The 17,696-nt window shown below is 46.8% G+C and overlaps 1 protein-coding gene across 1 annotated transcript in view; it reads right to left on the bottom strand.

The window, feature by feature from the left end:
• EPS8L2 (EPS8 signaling adaptor L2) overlaps window positions 1–16,697 on the bottom strand; it is a 108,656-nt gene extending 91,959 nt beyond the window's left edge. Inside the window, exon 1 of the mRNA XM_077819875.1 lies at window positions 16,452–16,697. The gene's annotated coding sequence lies outside the window, so the exon portion shown is untranslated. The remainder of the gene's footprint in view (window positions 1–16,451) is intronic.
• Between the last annotated feature and the right edge of the window lie 999 nt (window positions 16,698–17,696).

The raw sequence follows: 17,696 nt of genomic DNA, 5'->3' as shown, positions 1-17,696 counted from the left end.
CGGGATCCCTGGGAATGCAGGTTTTGGAGCCTCAGGATCCTGCCTTAATCAGTTCCTAAGGATCTAATAAGGGCTTGATGCAGGAATCTCTGGGTGGTATGGTCTGCCTGTGTTATGGAGAACATCCGCTAGAGGAACACAATGATCCCTTCTAAAATCCTGACTGCCTTAATATCTGTTACTCTATAATAATGAGAACTAAGGGCTAAATTTTCACTGCTTTAGGGTGCCCCCTTGTGAGCCCAGGGGCCTGATTTGAGTCTGAGCCCCTACATTCCAGCTGAAGTTAATGGGAGCTGTGAGTGCTCTGAAAATCAGGCCCTAGGTGCCTCAAGATGGAGACCCCAAAATGGAGACACCCAAAATCAGGGGAGCCTTTTGGGAATGCAGGCACAGGTAAATAAACGGGCATTGTATAGAAAAGCTCATACAATCTTTTAAAAAGACCCAAATCAAAAGCGTCAGAAGGGCGGGTCTGTAATATGAGTCATTGATATGGAAAAACAGCTCCAGATTCCCCAGGCTCCCTGGGAATGGCTCAGTGCCCGTGTTTGTGGAGACTTCTGTAGCTTTTTCCTCTTGCCCAAAGCCTTGAAATGTTGGCTAGTTTTGGTTTTCCGCTCTCCCATTCTGCAGTCAGTAAAACCTGCCACCTTGCCCTATAATTAGCACAGAATCCACAACACATGGGAACAGACCAAGAGATTCTGGAAACATTTCTAATCTCAGCAGCAAGTCTGACTCAGGTGGCTGGGAGAAAGCGAGGGCCTGATTCAAAGCCCATCCAAGTCGGTGGGAATCTTTCCTTTGACTTTACTGGGCTTTGGATCCTGACCCCTTAGCGCCAGATAGGGCAGATGCTTGCTTAGGAGGTGCATTGGTGGCTTCAGAGTGAAATGCTCTCAGATCCGAATAGCACAAATGGGAATATTTCTCCCTCCTCCATTCCTGACTCAGGACCATGAATCCAGTACAGTTAGTGTATAATGCCAGGTTGGAAAGAGTGAACTAAGGGCTGGCTCATCGGAGAAGTCAGTGGGAGTGGGAGTGGAAGTAGTCTCAATGGGAGCAGCATCTGACCTGAAGTCTCAAGATGAAAAGAATCCTATGCCCCCCCCTCCCTTTTTTTTTTCCTCTGGTGCACCTTGTGATTACATTATAAATCAGAGACTGGGCCAATCAAAATAGGGAATTATATTGCATGGGAAGCCTGGCCAATCAAAATAGGGAATGGCTGTGTGTGTGAGACTCGTATTCTAATGAGTAGAGCACTGTCTACCTCCTGAGTAGCAAGAAAAACTCCAGGGGAACATAATGTTCTACTCCAGCCAAACTCCTAACATGGCACTGAATGAGGGGCTCTGTGTCTGTGCAAAGTGTGGAGGGTGTCTGTATGAATGGTAGCGTGTCCATTTCTCCTGGCTGAGCGCTCGCATTTGAAGAGCTTTACCTCACACGCACACCTCCCCCAGGAGCCAGAACTGCACATCTGCCTTCTCCAAGCTAGCAGGCACTTGACTTCTGAAGCAGCCAGTGGCATGTATGTGCTGGTGTGGCCTAGTGGCTGGAGTGGAAGACAGAATGTCAGGACTCCCAGCTCTGTCACTGACTCACTGTATAACATTGGGTAAGTTGCTTGAAGGCTCTATGCCTCCATTTTAAGAAAAGGGTACAGTATACTGATCTACCTAATAGTGGGGGCTGTGAGCCTTTGTAAAGGAATGTTCAAGAGCTCAGATCCTCGCTTGAAATGGGGTGGAATATACCCACGATGCATTGTTATTTAATACCCCAAACTACACTATTTAAGCACATCAATCAGAAAATGCAAAACCTTGCTTCCTTCAGCAGCTTTACTCTCAAGCAGGCTGCACATCAGTGAGAATACTTGTCATTTAAAAGCCCACACTCGCTGCACAGTGACATGACAGATCACAGCTCTTTTCTTATACTGAGAGTAATAACTGTTACCGCAGCTATAACATATGGTAGCCAGGTCAGTGATTGGCTTCTTAGTGACGGTTATTTTAAGCTAATCATTTACCTGCATAAATATTTAATTAAAACCACTATTTAACACACGTGCTGGGTGGCCAAGTTAACATGTTAACACAATACAATAATCTCTAGCTTGCCCTTACAAGATTCCCTTGTTTATAAGATACCTCTGGCCCTCAACACCAATTTGTTATCTGATTTTATAAGTGACCCATAAAGCTGCTCTTAATAGAGCTGGCAGGCAAATGCACTGCAGCGTTCTGCTTCCCAGCAAAGGCCCTGTCTACACTAGTGACCACAGTGACAGCTGTACTTCACTGTGGTCACTAGTGTTATTATGGTACCAGTCTGAACTAGGCCAAAATCTTTCGAGAAAGAAGACCTGCCATAATGGCTTGCTTCACACCACCCAGCAGGAAATGCTGAGGCGTGTTCCTCTTTAAGAGCCTTTCTCAGCCTCTGCAGCCCCCTCCCGCTTTCCCCGCCCATGAGATGATTTATTGAAGGGGTTGAGGTCAGTGAGCTGTGTGTGTGACTGGGAGGCTGTTGTAATTCTTTTCCACCAGCTCCACCTGAGAGAGTGGCTGCTAAGGGTGTTTTTGACACTCCCCAAAGGTGGATGTTAAAGCTGGACTCACTTGCTGGCTGATATTCAGGCTTGCAAAGGGATAAAGTCACTCCATCAAAGACTGAAACCAGGGCTTTACACCCGTTGGTTAACAGAAGAATGCCCTCTGCAAGGAGGGGCAGTAAATGCAAGGCATGGGGCTTAGCATTAAGAATTTACAAGTGCCTGCTGGCCAGCCTGCCTCCCAAAGGAGGATGGACTCTCTGGACCAGGTTCAGTGCTGATTCACATGCCCTGATTGATATCAATGGGACTGCAGTTGGGTGCAAATCCAGATTGGTGAATCTGACCCCTCCCACTTCAGGAGATGTTCTCCATTTCTTAGGGTCCCTTTCCTGTTAAACTGCTGGCATCTTCATTCTGTTGAGTCAAGAAGCCTCTGTCAGGCTCCCCTAATGCCCTGAGAGGAATAAAGCTGCAAATATTCCCATGTCTAACCCCACAAGTGAGTAGCTGCGTCACCTGCCCTAGAGTCACTCTCCTCCCCTTTCCAGGGGGCCTGAAGCAGTTCACAGATGCCTTCAGTTGGGATAAACTGTTGCATCAGTAAATTCCATTGACAACTGTGGGGAATTTTGAGGGTTTTTTTGCTGGGCGATGGAGGATTTAGACGTTTCATCTGCTGAAATCGTGTCTGACACTTTAGGGCTTTTTTCAGTCTGTAAACTAACTATTGCTGCTTTCATCTCCCTCTCCTCCTGCTCGGTTTCTATTTCTTACTCACGTCCTGTCTGTATATTTTTGGACACTTGCTAACAATTCACTTTGGGCTGAAACTTGGCACTTAGGAACTCAGCCGGGAGTGTCCCTATAAAACAAACAGATATTGTTTGAGCCGGTCTGGTGGCAGCACAACCACATGGCGGGAGGGCGTGAGTCTCCAGCCCTAGGCCTGGCAGGGGCTGGGACTGCTACTGAAGCAGCCCATTCAGCCCCTGGACAATATGTGGAGTGGCACTGATGAGCTCTGGAAACCCTACTCCCCAGAACCCTTCTGGGGATCAGTAGACTTGGGAGCCATCCATGGCTTGGGCTTCTATTTGACAGTAGTGAGTTGGAGGAAGTCTTGAACAGAGGGCTTGCTGGGGCTGATCAACAGTATGCCATGCCCCGCATGTACCTGGAGGGTAGTGTGGCTCTGAATGATGTGGCATTTCTGTAAGGTGATATCCCTGCAGCTGCTCCTCCTGTGTGCCCGACACACTTCTGCTGTTAATATTTCATGCCTGCTAGTCTTCCTTGCACCGCTGCACAATAGGTGCCTATGACAGCCAGCTCCATTTACAGCTGCAGCCAGAGAGAATGAATGGATTTTTGTTTGGAGTGGTGTTAGGTTTCCTCACCCCTTGTGGTCAGAGTTGTCCTATGGGGGTAGATGGCTCTGCAAGGGGTAGGGGAGCTGGTCTGGCCAGACTGATTTGGCTGGCAGGATCAAAAGGCAGTGGGAGTCTGTTGGATGTAGACTGATATTTGTTTACAGGATGCAATGTGTCTATGGGCCAAATTAGCAGCTGGCATAATTCCACAGACCTAATCCATTGACTTCTCCGCTGATGTAATTCCACTGAACTTGGCCCTGAGCATCCACAGGAGAAGAAAGTCCCAGTGTTCATGCTTGACTGTGTGGTAGATATGTGCGGGGATCCCAGTCAACATAGGAGCATAAGAATTACCATATTGGATCAGACATGTGGTCCATCTAGTTCACTATCCTGTTTCTGACAATAATCAGCAGTAGACAGTGCAGGAAACTCCACAATAGGCAGAAGTAGTATAAACCCCCAGGAAGGTCTCTCCTTAATCCCTAATGGTTAGAGGTTGGTTTAAACCCTGCAGCATGGGGTTCTGTTAGCATTAACTATTATAACTTTGTGTTATCCCATGTAAATGTACAATCTCTCTTTGAATGGTGCCAAATTCTTGGCCTCAACAACAAGCTAAACTGCACTGCCCATTTTACTGTACAAATACATGTCTTTCACTGCATTTGTACATCAGTTTTCTGTATTCCGGCACCTTCTTTACTATGTCCTTTTGTGCACTTTTTGCCTGATTCTCTGTTGCTTTACACCAGTACAAAGGGGGTATACGATGCTATTAAGTCAAAATAAAACTGTACTGAATCCAGATCTTCTGAGTTCCAGTCTTAATCACACCACCATCATTCCTCTCGGGTTTTGTAAGGAGTCTCTACAAATATTGCTGGCGGCAGAACCCCAGTAATCTGGCTCTGTGGTCATGACTCGAGCTGGTCGAAACTCAGAATTTCCATTCTGCAAGAAACTTTTTGAAATTTGTTTTTATTCCGAAACAAAATGACGGCAAAAAAAATCTCGCCAAATGCAGTTTTCGAAAAGCTGTCATTTTGGATCAATTAAAATGTTCCATTTCGATCAAATCAGAAAGTTGTGTTCCGCTTTCAACAGGTTTTATTTTTTTAATTTGTAATATCAATTTTTAAATGAAGAGTCGTTTTGAAACAAAAATCAAAATATTCCATTCTGTTAACGTCAAAAGAGAACGTTTTGACCTTAGCAAAATGCTTTTTTTGTTGTTGTTCTTCGGTTTCTTTCCTTGACAAAATTTTGTCACACACAACATGTTTCCATGAAAACTTTCAATTTTGATAAAATGGCATTTGTCAGTGGAAAGCTTGTGGCCATCTCTATTCATGACGTCCTCTTCCAAGTGAGAGCTCCAGGAATAACAACCTTTGTTTGTTTGCAAACAAAGGAATAAGGGCAACAGACTGTTGACTGAAAATGACTATAAGTGAAGGTTTTGGTTTTCAAAGTGCCTTGGAAGAAGAGTGCTGGCTTTCAGTCAGGTAAGCCCTATTTTATTTCATTGAAGTCATTTTATTTCGTCAGTCGCCACTTCCAGCTATTGATAAAGAAACACCATCCGCCAAAGGCGCAAACACAGAGGCACTGTGGTACCAGCCAGCTATGTCTGAATCATAGATCATCCCTATATGGTTCTTGTTTCTGTCTCTCTGATGACAGGAGTTGGGATTACAACCAGTATGTGGAACAGGGATCCCATTTTCTGAAATCCTGAATTACCTTTAAATGCTTCAATATAGCTCTACAAGGGTTGCCCTCAACTATTGCAGCCTGCCATAGCACTGTGCCACATCTCTGTTAATATACAAGGTGCATATACTCAATAGACATGATGGTGGAGACCTAGTTCAGTTTGCCATTTGAAAAGGTGCTAAGGCAAGAAGAATGGGTCAGGGGTTCAGTTCAGAAGTCCACCACAGACTTCTTAATGTGACCTTAGGCAAGTCACTTAGCCACTCTGCCTCAGTTGCCATCTGTAAAATGGAGATAATGTAACTTCCCTACCTCACAGGGTTATTGTGAGGATAATTACATTAAAGATTGTGAGGTGCTTGGATATTATGGTAATGTGGGCCATACCTGGAGGGGGGAGATGGTGGGTCCAAGACACACAGTTTGAATCTGGATCTCAACACTCCCGAAACCAAAGTGTGTCAGAGATTGGGCTGAACCCTAATCCCAGATTCCAGTACTGGCTGATGCATTGCCTGCCTTTGTTCCAAGCCTATTGTATGGTTCTGCAGGTAGTTTCTGGCCACATTTTAGTATTTGGCTCATTCTGTTAAGGAGAGTTTTCAGAGATGTGGTTTATGTTCACATCAACTGTCACCATAAGCTGGAATGATGTTCTAATGAGACCCCCCCATTTAGTTCACATTTGAATTTGAACTCTGCAATCTGGTCTGCTTAAAAGACAGGCCAAAGCTCTGAATTCTCTCTAGTAGCTTGAATCTAGTGTGCAGTTGGAATGAGTGGCATTTTAGTCAGCACTAAGGACTAAACCCTGGACATACACAGCTAAGAGCATGAGCCTCTACAATTAATTACAATTAGAGCTAAAGCAGAACTAGTTCCTCTATCTAGGAGCTGTCGGAAACATATCCTCTGCGGATCAGACACACGGGGATGTACAACACGTGCTGCACGGTGAGTTACACAGTAACCAGAATGATCCCCCCCAAGAGACGTTCCAAATGAAGTCTGTTCGCTTTGCCCTTTGTTTCATTTCCAATGGAAGAAAGTGTGTCGCTGGATTTGTCCAGGCAGCTTAAAAGGGCCATTTCTAATCTTAATGATGCAGAAGCATTTTAACAACCTCAGCACAAATAATTAACCTGGCACAAGGGGAAAAAAAGCTGTCATTGTATTTGAGCTCTGGACCCATGTTGGGGATCTTGTTCTGGGTCACAGAACATCAGCCATGTGATTTCTCCTGGCTCCTTATCAGAGCTTTTGTTCTAGGGCCAAACAGCAGAAGTTGTGGCAGGTGCCTGCTGCAACATGCCAGCTGGCAGAGGAGGAACCCAGCGGAGTAGTCAATGGTGCTGAGAAGGGAAGGGGTGGAAAAGTCATCTGTGCAACACAAACCTACCTCACAGATGTAGGATGCACCAAACCCCCTGCGATCAATGAACCCATCAGGCCTTTACCAGTTTCCCCCAAGTTGTCCCCTCTGAGCTACGAGGTCTCTTGTATGTCTGTGCAGAGGCTTGGCCCTGATTTCCAGCCCTGAAGGGTGTCACAGGTAAAACTTTGCCTGTGGGCACAAAGGAGGAGCACCCTTGTTCGACACCCTTGTGCTAGTTCCCAGGGGACAGGTGGGGAGGGAACGAGGGGATCAGGACTGGTGCTCATCTAACGGAAAGGCACTTTTAAAACCATGCAGGGAAGCAGGGTGAGCACGATTGGTCTTTGTGAGCTCCTGGCAACGCCAGGGGAGAGCCTGGCAACAGAGACACCTGTTAGCCTCAGACTGATGGGCTCCTGGAGCTGAAGGGAGAGTTAGTGGTGGCTGTTTTAAGGGCACAGTAACCTAGGCCAGTTAATATAGCCTGTGCAGCCTGAGGCTAAATAGCAGTGGAGAATCTGGCTCAGTGAGAACTGTCAGGTGGTGGAATGGCCTCCCAAGGGAAGAGGCAGAAACGTGGGGCACTTCAGAGTAGACAGTACAAAGCCCTTCAGGGCAGGGACTGATTCATGTAGATTTTCCAGACTGCAATTAAACTCACCCTACCTTCTCTTTGATTGAATAGTAATCAGGACCACTGTTCTTCTGCACCCCATCTGCTGGCTAAGGGGAGCTGTTAATAAGGACACACAGCCATGGACAGCTGCCTGTACACGTTTTTAGTGCTCCATTTTCTAGATCACTGTTTTGGCCAACTCCAGCTCGGATGACAAGTTATTCACTTTGGGTGTTCACATTTTAATAAGTAATTAAATCACAGTCACATGGACACGCAGCAGGAAAAGGGTCCTCCCATCTATCCCACATGTGACAGGATCACCAAATCAGCTGGGCACTCCCAAGGTATCATATGCACACACTGGCAAGAGATAGCTATGATCACAACACAAGTGCATTTTGGTCTCTCTATCCTGCTGAATCTGTTCCTGCCCAGTTTTAATTCTCTTGAGTCTCAGCTGGCTGGGTTGCTGCTTATTGCAGCTAATTAAGCTTTTTTGTTTTTGTTTTGTTTTGTTTTTTTAAAAGCAGCTGTGACCGGCAGCAGTAATTAACCTTTGGATGTTTTCTTCAGCGTTCAGCCCCAACTGAGATTGGTCAGTGAACTGAAATCAGTGCCCTGAGCCTTTTGTGACATGTTTACTCTTCCCTCCTCATCTCCAGGGCAAAAAAACACTTTATTCACATTCCTTACATGCCAGCCTACTTCAGGTTTAATTTGAATCACAAGGGGTGCCTGGGACTCCAAGATACTGCCTGATTACAGCAAATCTGGATCTGGATACCAGCCCCGACTCTCCTCTCACTAGCACTGGTTTTGCACGGATGTAAAACTATAAGGCCAGATCTTCAGCTGGCATCAGTTGGTGCAGTTCCCTTGGAGCCATGCTGAGGCTCTGATGCATAGATTTCAACGAATTACTCCTGGTTTATATCACAGTGAAAGAGAGGGGATCAGCCTGCTGATTACACCCCCCATGACATTTTGAAGGTGTGCTGATATGGGATTTTCAATCAGCCCGTTATAGAAACAGGGACCATCCAGTTGTGGGTCTGGATTTGGGGACAGATTTCAAACCCTCCTGTAAGTCAATGGAACTACTCACACACTAAAAGTTAAGAACATGCTTCAGTGCTTTTCTGGATCAAGGCCTAATTCCCCAGGCAACCACACTGACATCTATGGACCTGATCTGAATCTCACATTGGTGTAAATCTGGATCAACTCCACTGAAGTCCGTGTAACTGAGATCAGAATCTGGTCCTTTGGAGTTGCACTGGGCGTAAATCAGCATAGACTGTGCCCACAATATTGATCAGAGAGTCCTTGACTACGCTAAGCACCAGCATCCACCATCAGTATGTGAATTCCTTAGTTCCATCAGGTTAGTATCAGAAATATTAAAGTGAGGCCGTGAAGGGATCCCAGAGAAGTCCCACTTGCAGCAATGATCAAGCAGGTAGTGAATACAGTAACTTCTTGCTTAATGTTGTAGTTATGTTCCTGAAAAATGTGACTTAAAGCGAAACAATGTTAACTGAATCCAATTTCCTCATAAGAATTAATGTAAATGAGGGGGGTAGGTTCCAGGGAAATTTTTTTCACCAGGCAAAAGACCATATTATGTAAATATATGTATACACAGTAAGTTTTAAACAAACAATTTAATACTGTACACAGCAATGATGATTGTGATGCTTGGCTGAGGTGGTGGAGTCAGAGGGTGGGATATTTCCCAGGGAATGCCTTACTGCTAAATGATGAATTAGAACTCAGCAGAGCCCTCAAGGGTTAACACATTGTTGTTAATGTAGCCTCACACTCTACAAGGCAGCACAAATGGAGGGAGGGGAGACAACACGGCAGACAGAGGAACACACCCTGTGTGAGAGAGAGAGATGCGCATTGCCCCTTTAAGTATGCTAACCGCATTCTAAGTACATTGCCTTTTTAAGTAAATCCAGAAGTTGAGTCAGCAGCTGCTGCCTGTAAGCTCCCTCGGTCCTGAGCCCTGTTATGTCCCCTTCTCCCCTCCCTCCCTCCCTGCTCTATGGAGATAGGGTAAGCAGGTGGCAGGAGCAGGGAGACACCCTGATATTAGCCCCTCTCTTACCCCACCCCAGCCCGCACCGCAAGCAGGAGGCTGCCGGGAGCAGCTCCAAGGCAGAGGGCAGGAGGGACAGCTGAACTGCTGGCAATGGGCCATGGGGGGAGGGACAGCTGAACTGCCGGCAATTGATAGCCTGCTGGGCGGCTGCCACACAGGGAACTTAGGGGAGCGGGGAGCTGATGGGGGGGCTGCCAGTCCACCCTGGTTCCAAGCCCCCACCACTAGCTCCAACAGGCTGCTCTTCCTGCAAGCAGTGGACAAGGCAGGCGGCTGCCAAACAACGTTATAAGTGACCATTGCGCAACTTTAAACAAGCATGTTCCTGAATTGATCAGCAACGAAACAAGATTAACCGGGACGACTTTAAGTGAGGAGTTACTGTAGTCTGATGGGTTTCAAGTAGCAGCTGTTTTAGTCTGTATCCATCAAAAAAAAAAGGAGGACTTGTGGCACCTTAGAGACGAACAAATTTATTTGAGCATAAGCTTTCGTGAGCTACAGCTCACTTCAAGAAAATCCACTCATGAAGTCAGTAGAGCTGGGCTGATGAGGCAGGATCCAGATTGTTTCGGACATTGTTTGGGTTGAAGGCTGACTTGGGGAAGAGTTAAGGTTTGGAGTCACTAACCCAGAAACCCTGTGAGATCAATTATTTGTGTGAGAGTTCTCCCACCTAGGGCAAAAGATTCACGATAGCAGGAGATTTAAGCTGCATCCGAATGGGATCATTACAGTGGCTCTGGCTTTGGATCTAAACAAGAACCAAAACCACTGGGGTACATTTGGAGGCTGGGCTCTCACTCCAAACCTCCTATCACCCAACTTCCATAAAATTCAAAGAGGTTCCAGCTTTGGCCCGTGTCAATCGTTCATAAACACAGCACTTTTGTTCCTTATACCAATGAAAACCATCGTAATGATTGTCTGAGTTGTAACGTAGTCCTTGCTACAAGGTGTGACTCAGGGACTCTTATAGGCTCCAAGACCATTCCCATTCAGCTGTCCTTGGCAAAAGGAAGGTTGTCTGGGGTAGGATGTAAACTGTGCTGGTTACGGGGAGTGTTGGTCTGGAGGACTGTGCCTTTCTTCCTATGGAGTGTATTTCTCTTTCAGAGTTACACAGCGCTGGTGAATTTCACTGCTGGATGGATGGTACTTTGGTTTACTGCCATGCAAATGGACTGCACTTTAGCCCTTGCGGGATATAAATCTGGACAATTTGAGACTGATAAGGCAATAAACAACCAAGAAAAAGAAAATAGGAAGAAATAATTCAGAGAAAATAAAATAGAGACTGTTTTGAGCTGATAACAGAATTAGGATCCAGAATGAAGGAGAAATTTGCTGTCTCCCTTGAGAATTTGCATTGAAAGAACAAATCCAAATGAAGTTTGTAATATTCTTATTAGTGCCATATCCAGTTGGGTGCGTTTTTCATTAGCTCTAGTGGGAGTTGCACTCTTATGCAAAGGCTGTAATTGGTCCCTGTAGTTTAAAATCCAGATCTTCCGCTGTGTCAAAGCAGCTGTAAGCTGCTCCCACAGGGCAAAACTGCCCTAAAGCCTCTTTAACTGGCCACAGAAGGATTCCACCCTCTGCAAGATAGGAGAAATCTTGCCAACTCCTCCATGCAACCCTTGTGGGGAGATGGTTGGGGGAAAAGGAGCATGGCTAGGACACCCCTTCACCCTTAATGATCCCTAGTTGCCATAACAACAGCTGTTGTAATTCACACCTGCGGGCCAGTGCAGAGCAGCCCCCCTCCCCCCCCCTTTTGCACCTCTCCTAACGTATGCCAAGGGCTGGATCCTAAGGAATCCAGGGTTAGATGCACTACTCTAATACATGGTTTAAGCAAAGGTAGGGTCAAGACAGTTTGCCTGGCTGCTGGGGAGAGCAGAGCTGCTCCCAGAGACAGACCGAGCATGTGGCAGGCAGCCCCCAGCATTCGAAGCAGGGAGGCTGAGAGCTGCAGCAAAGAAGTCATTATTTTTCTTTTTCAGCCAGTGAGAAGGCGGAGGAGTGGGAGCAGCTGGAGTTGAGTGACCCCATTTTCACAGTGGAAAGTCCCAGCCAGCTGTAGCTGGCGTGGGGGCAGGGCATGGTTCTGGTGAGGTGTCCGGAAAGCGCAGGCAGGAGGATTTTGGCAGCTGGGAGTTTGCTAGAGTGCCTCAGAGAGGACAGCATGATAAGTCTGATTGCAGGACATCCTTGAGGTACAGATGCACTCCGCCTGCCAGAGGTCAATTTCACTGGCTTAACTAGCTAGAGGTTCCGCCACACAAGTATGTAAGTGTTTGAAACAAGTGGGACAAAACACCTCTTGTAGAATAACCAGGATATCTGGACAAGCCTGAAAGTGAGGGCCATTCCCAGCTCTCAGGGATACATCGTCCACCTGTGTGGGAGAACAATAGGACCTGACCTCAAGTCCATGGAAGTCAAATGGAGTCTTTCCATGTGGAAGCAACAGGAGCCTGCTGGTGGGAGGAGCAGACTGAGGAAACTGCTGTCCCTAACCAAGAACTGTATTTCCTCTGAAAACATCTGGTGAGGAGAGCATCACAGGATGAGCAGCCTCCTTTGCCTCAGGAAATACACCCATTGCTCTTTCTAGGTGACTTTTGCTAGCAGGGTGTTCACATGGCTGGTGTGGACAGGAACAGTTTTTCTGAGACTCATGGTATGGAATAGTGATCCCTTACCCTGTAGTCCAGAGCATGGTTTATAACGAGGTTGTTAGAAAAAATATTCCCATCCCCACAAGCTAAGGAAATTTCACTAGAGCCCTGCTAGAAACGAGCCTGTTTCAGCGGTGGTGTTGTGAGCACTGATGAGCTGTAGCATGGATGGAGCCTAAGTGCATTCATTGGGAAATCATTGTGCAACCAAAACTAACTGTGTGAGGCTTCCAAATTGTTGCGCTACATGGACACTTTCAGGGCAGATTATTTCTCTTTTTTTAGTTGTGATTCCTACTCATTTATCCAGATTACCGGCGGAAGAAAACAGGTCATCTTATCCTCGGCATCATGCGTTTCATCAAAAGAGGATTACAAATCACTCTGCCACCGAAGAACTGCATAATGTGAATGGAAACCTTTTGCTTCCCTTCAAAAGGAAAAGCTTTCCATTTGCATACAAACCTGCCTAGCAAAAGGGGCCTTTTCTGTGCAATATCAGGGCAATCAGAGTTCCATGCATTACCGGCTGCCTAAGGTGCTCCAGTTGAAAGTTAAACTCCCTGTTTGTAGTGACCAGCTGTTCTAGGGATTGGTAATAGGATAAATTTGCCCTAAGGTTGTCTGTTCAAATCCAGTGCAGGTAGGGTGAATTGTTGTCACCCCCTTAAAGGTATATGAAAGACACATGGAATGTCTCAGCCCAGTTTACAGTGAACAAGTGTCCACCCTACCACCACTGACCCTAAAATGCATCTCGACAGAAAGGCCAATGATTGAACGGGTCTGGAGACTCAAACTCCCCTCTATCCTCTAACAATGGCACCTCCAAGAGGTAAGATAAATAGACCACATGGTCATGTGGGTGGGGTACTGGGCTGGGAGTCCGGAGCCAAAGTTTGTTCCCACCTTGGCCTCGGATTGCATAAGGTCTAGCTCATTCTTGGCTGGGGTCCAGAGTCCCTGCTGTAATATAGGTGGGGTAGTGTTTGGAAACTTCCACTACCTATTCTGTGGCTAGAGAATTTCAGATTAGCAGTAGCATAATCACATGCATGTTGTTTATGAAAGCTCTTCAATGAGGCTTCTTATGACAGATGAGTACAATGGGAGCGGAAGAAAGAGGTATCTCAGAGATCAGGTGAGAGGTTTTGAAGGACCTTAGCTAGTAATGTGGGCACTTTGCTAGCTATCTAATGTTGAACATAGGTCAAACGAGACCTGATGTGGATACCTTGGCAAAGGAGTGATGTTGCAGTGCCATTGTGACATCATTCCAGGAGGAACAGTTGCAAAGGTTGGGCCACTTGGGTGTGTTTTATTGCGGGATGGGAAATAATCCCTGGCCCTGATGTTATTCCAGGAAGTCCATGGTCTTTCAAAGGCACAGCCTCTGGGGACGGTCTCTCAGAGAGGATGTTTGGAAGGCTGGCAGGTTTGTGTATATTTGGGTAGAATCAGCAGGTAGTGGGGTAGCTTTATTACAGATCACGCTGAAATTATAAATTTATGCAAGGTGTGAGTCAGGGCAGAATTTGGCCCTGTGCTAGGAGAAAATGGTTGTCATCAAAACCACTTAACCTTCCCAGAATCAGTATTCACGAAAGAGAGAGAGAGACTGATGTGGGGGAGAGAGGAAGCAGAGAGAGAGAAAGGAAGAGGGACAGACAGGAGGACATAGCTGAGGGATCCAGCCCTAAAAGAATCATCCAGGCAATAATTCTGTGAGATTACACTTGCACTCCCTCCTCCCCCTCCCACACACACATTCCAATGTGGGATTTTTTTCATGCCCCAGAATAGTTAATTGATCACATGTGGTGCTCTGAGTTGTTTCCTATGGACATTCCTCAACCCCATCGCTACACACACTGGCAATACATAGATATATTTCACTTTTTCCTTAATCTGACAAAACCTCTGGAATATTTTTGGGAGCATTTGGGGCTTTTAGAACTGCGGGGCCTCTTAAATTTCCCACATCCCTAATAAGGAACCTGGACAGTCACAAGCCTATCTGAAGGGCACTCACCTTTGCAATGCACAAAGGAAAGTGATCTGTCCGATCCAGGGGTCAGATCCTCAGATGGAGCAAATTGGCATAACTCAATTTGCTACCACAGCTGATTTATTGCTACCACAGCTGACTTATACCCATAGCAGATTCTGCCTAATCTGTTCCTTTAGCATGGGTTCAGCTTTCAAGTGCTATACTACAAAACCTAATGATCAGAGCTTTAATATGTCAGACAAATAATCATGCACCTGCATTAAGCAGCACCTGGCACTAGCAAGGAAACCCTCATCCCAAGCAATCACTTTAAAGTTTCCAGTGCAGTTTGGTTCCACTTTATCATAAAGACCAACCTATACTAGGCAACCAGTTTTGGACACCAGCTGAGGATCAGGATCAGGTCGGACCGCAAATCTAGGATGGTAAATAAATAATTTATATTACTCTAAATGCCTCTTGTTTAAATGAGAACATTATGCCGCCCGGTGTGACAGTTTTTACTGCATTTATTTGCATTTCCATAGCAAAGTCTGTGGCTTTCAATCTCCCTTTTTATGACAGAGCCTTTTAAAAGGCCTATACCTCCAAAGAGCTTAGCTGTCAGGGTCTCTTTTTCTACTGAGCCATTCTTTTCTGTGCCCAAGCAAATCACTTGATTACACAACTAAATGGAACCTTGGACACATAACTGCAAGCTTTGAATTCTTGGAGCCCATATTAGCTGTATTTTGTTTGGCACCAAGAAGGCTCCCAGATAGCTTCGCAGGTGGTGGACAGCCGTGTAGCTCCATTGACTTCTAGGCAGGTAGGACAGTTTACACCAGTCGAGGAGCTGGCCCTCTCACTGCAACTGCTTTCCCTGACATAGAAACTGGCCCCACTGCAAGGCAAACCCTGCAGGGGCAGCTCAGTGACTGCAACAGGCTTTTTGAATGAGCAAGAACTGAAGGATCTGGCCCTGTTTAATCTTCCAGACAGTTCTTGGAACATTTTCAAAACAGCCCAGCAGAGGCAGAATCACACGGAATGGCCCTAATTATAGGAGACGTAGCATCATATTTTACTGCCTGATTGTTTCACAATATGAGGAATAGCATCAGAGGGGTAGCCGTGTTAGTCTGGATCTGTAAAAGTGGCAAAGAGTCCTGTGGCACCTAATAGACTAACAGACGTATTGGAGCATGAGCTTTCATGGGTGAATACCCACTTTGTTGGATGCATGCATATATTCACCCACGAAAGCTCATGCTCCAATACGTCTGTTAGTCTAAAAGGTGCCACAGGACTCTTTGCCAATATGAGGAATAATTCCCAGAGTTTAAAAATACCATCAGTCAACACTTCAAAGAAATCTGGTCTAGCCAAATGTCCCCCTGAGGAATTTGCTCCAGTATTTAACATCCAAATAAGCAAAAGGGGGAAAGCATACAGACAATGTCTCTTGCTACAGGTATAAAATGAAAGATTTCAGGGAGTCTGCACAGTCATGGGTCAGCTCTGCAGCTCAGAAATTACTCCCACTAGATTTTTAAGTACGGTCTAAACTTGTGTGCTGTGGGATGACCCAGCAAACCAGCAAGTAAGAAAGGATCCAGATCTGAAACAGGAGAAATTCCTTCCAACTTCTCCAGAGAGGAGGAAACCCCAATGTTTGTTTGCAAACAAACAGAGCTGACATAAAAATACAAACTTCAGACTTCATTAAAAAGCCTCTTCTCTGCCAAACGGCCGTCCCCTGCCAAGAAAGTGCCACCTACTGGAGGTAGGACACTGGGCAGGAAAGGGAGAGAAAAGGAAAACACTGTGAAAATTGCTGCTTTTTCCTTCTTTAGAGAAATCCCTCTCTTTAACGTCTCCCAGCACTAAATTCTTACCACCCTTCCCCGCACCGAACGCACACGCTTCCCCAGCTGCATGGCCCCGTTCTCTGAAGTAGGCACATGTCACAGAGAATAATGGACTGTGGAGAACTAAGAGGTGAGACTTACCGGTGCTGAGAAGCCTCTGCTGTTTGTTTCCTGGTCTCTATTTCCTCTCCCAGTTAGCTGTGCCCTGTTAGGGAAGTCCTGCTGCCATTCTCAGTACACCAGGCGTCCCTGTGCTTTTTCCCTCAGCAAATTGCTTTGGCTGATGTGAATACAGCCCCAGTGTCCCGGAGGCTTTTAGTTGAATAGTTTAATGGGGAGGGAGGAACCCACCTAATATTCCAGGGTGGCTCCTTTTTATATTCGCTCTGCCCCGTCTTCCACTTCAGTCTCCCCAGTGTCTCTGAGAGCAGGTGACAGGCGGCTGGGTAGTGGAGGAACAGCATGGGGAGGGGAGGGGAGGGCTGGGAGGCAGGGAGAGGTGGAGCCGCAACCAGACAACAGGTTACTGTGTAACTAGGAGCTCGAGGCCCTGGCTGGCAGGCGGCATCCCTGGAGCGGCCTCCAGTGCTGGGCGCCTCTGCTGACACGGGGTGGGGAGCGGGGGAGCAGAGCTTCATGCTGCCTGGGCTAGGGGCAGGGAGGGCTCTGGGGCGGGCGTTATTTCTGTTTTCTGTCATCTGGGAAGATTTGGGCAGCGGGGGCGGGAGAGAACGAGGAGGGAAAATTACTGACCTGGCTGTTCGGGGGCCGGGGGGGGGGGGGGTTGGGGGTGGAGAACAGGGCGTCTTTTGTGAAGCAGGAGTCACCTCTCCCAAGCTTTCCATTGGCTCACAGGCTCACTCTGTCTCCCTGGGTGTTTTTTCCTGCTTGGGTAATTAAGGGCCTCCCTGTCTTGGCATCTTCAATGTGGAAATTCACCGTGAGGCAGAGGATGTGGACAAATAGCCTCTGTCTTGGGCAAATGCACACAGGGCCCGATGCGAAGCCTACTGAAGTCATGGGGTAGATATGAAGTGCAGGGGAGGAATTCTCGGTGTTACGCTAGTTTTGTGCATTGAAATCAATGGCTTTACACGGGCGGCTTGGGCTCCCAGTCGCTGTGCCAGCTTCACGGCTGGGGTAGCGTCCCATACAAGATGAACAAGCACTAATAATAGCCCCTCTTCCTGAGCATAGGGGAGCCAGCTGGGGCCTGATCCCAGTCCTGGCACACCTCTCTCAAACCACCTAGAGGCACATTCTGCTCTCACTTTGCATTTGCTCTGGCATAACTAACTTCAGCGGAGTTACTGCAGATTTACACCTGTGTAAATGAGAGTGGGATCAGGCCCCCATTGAGTTCAGTGGGAATTCTGGGTGAACAAG

The sequence above is a fragment of the Eretmochelys imbricata genome, chromosome 6, assembly GCF_965152235.1.
Source record: "Eretmochelys imbricata isolate rEreImb1 chromosome 6, rEreImb1.hap1, whole genome shotgun sequence".
Classification (NCBI taxonomy): domain Eukaryota; kingdom Metazoa; phylum Chordata; order Testudines; family Cheloniidae; genus Eretmochelys; species Eretmochelys imbricata.
The sequence above is the reverse complement of the archived record's forward strand: the minus strand, read 5'-3'. Positions and strand labels throughout refer to the sequence as shown.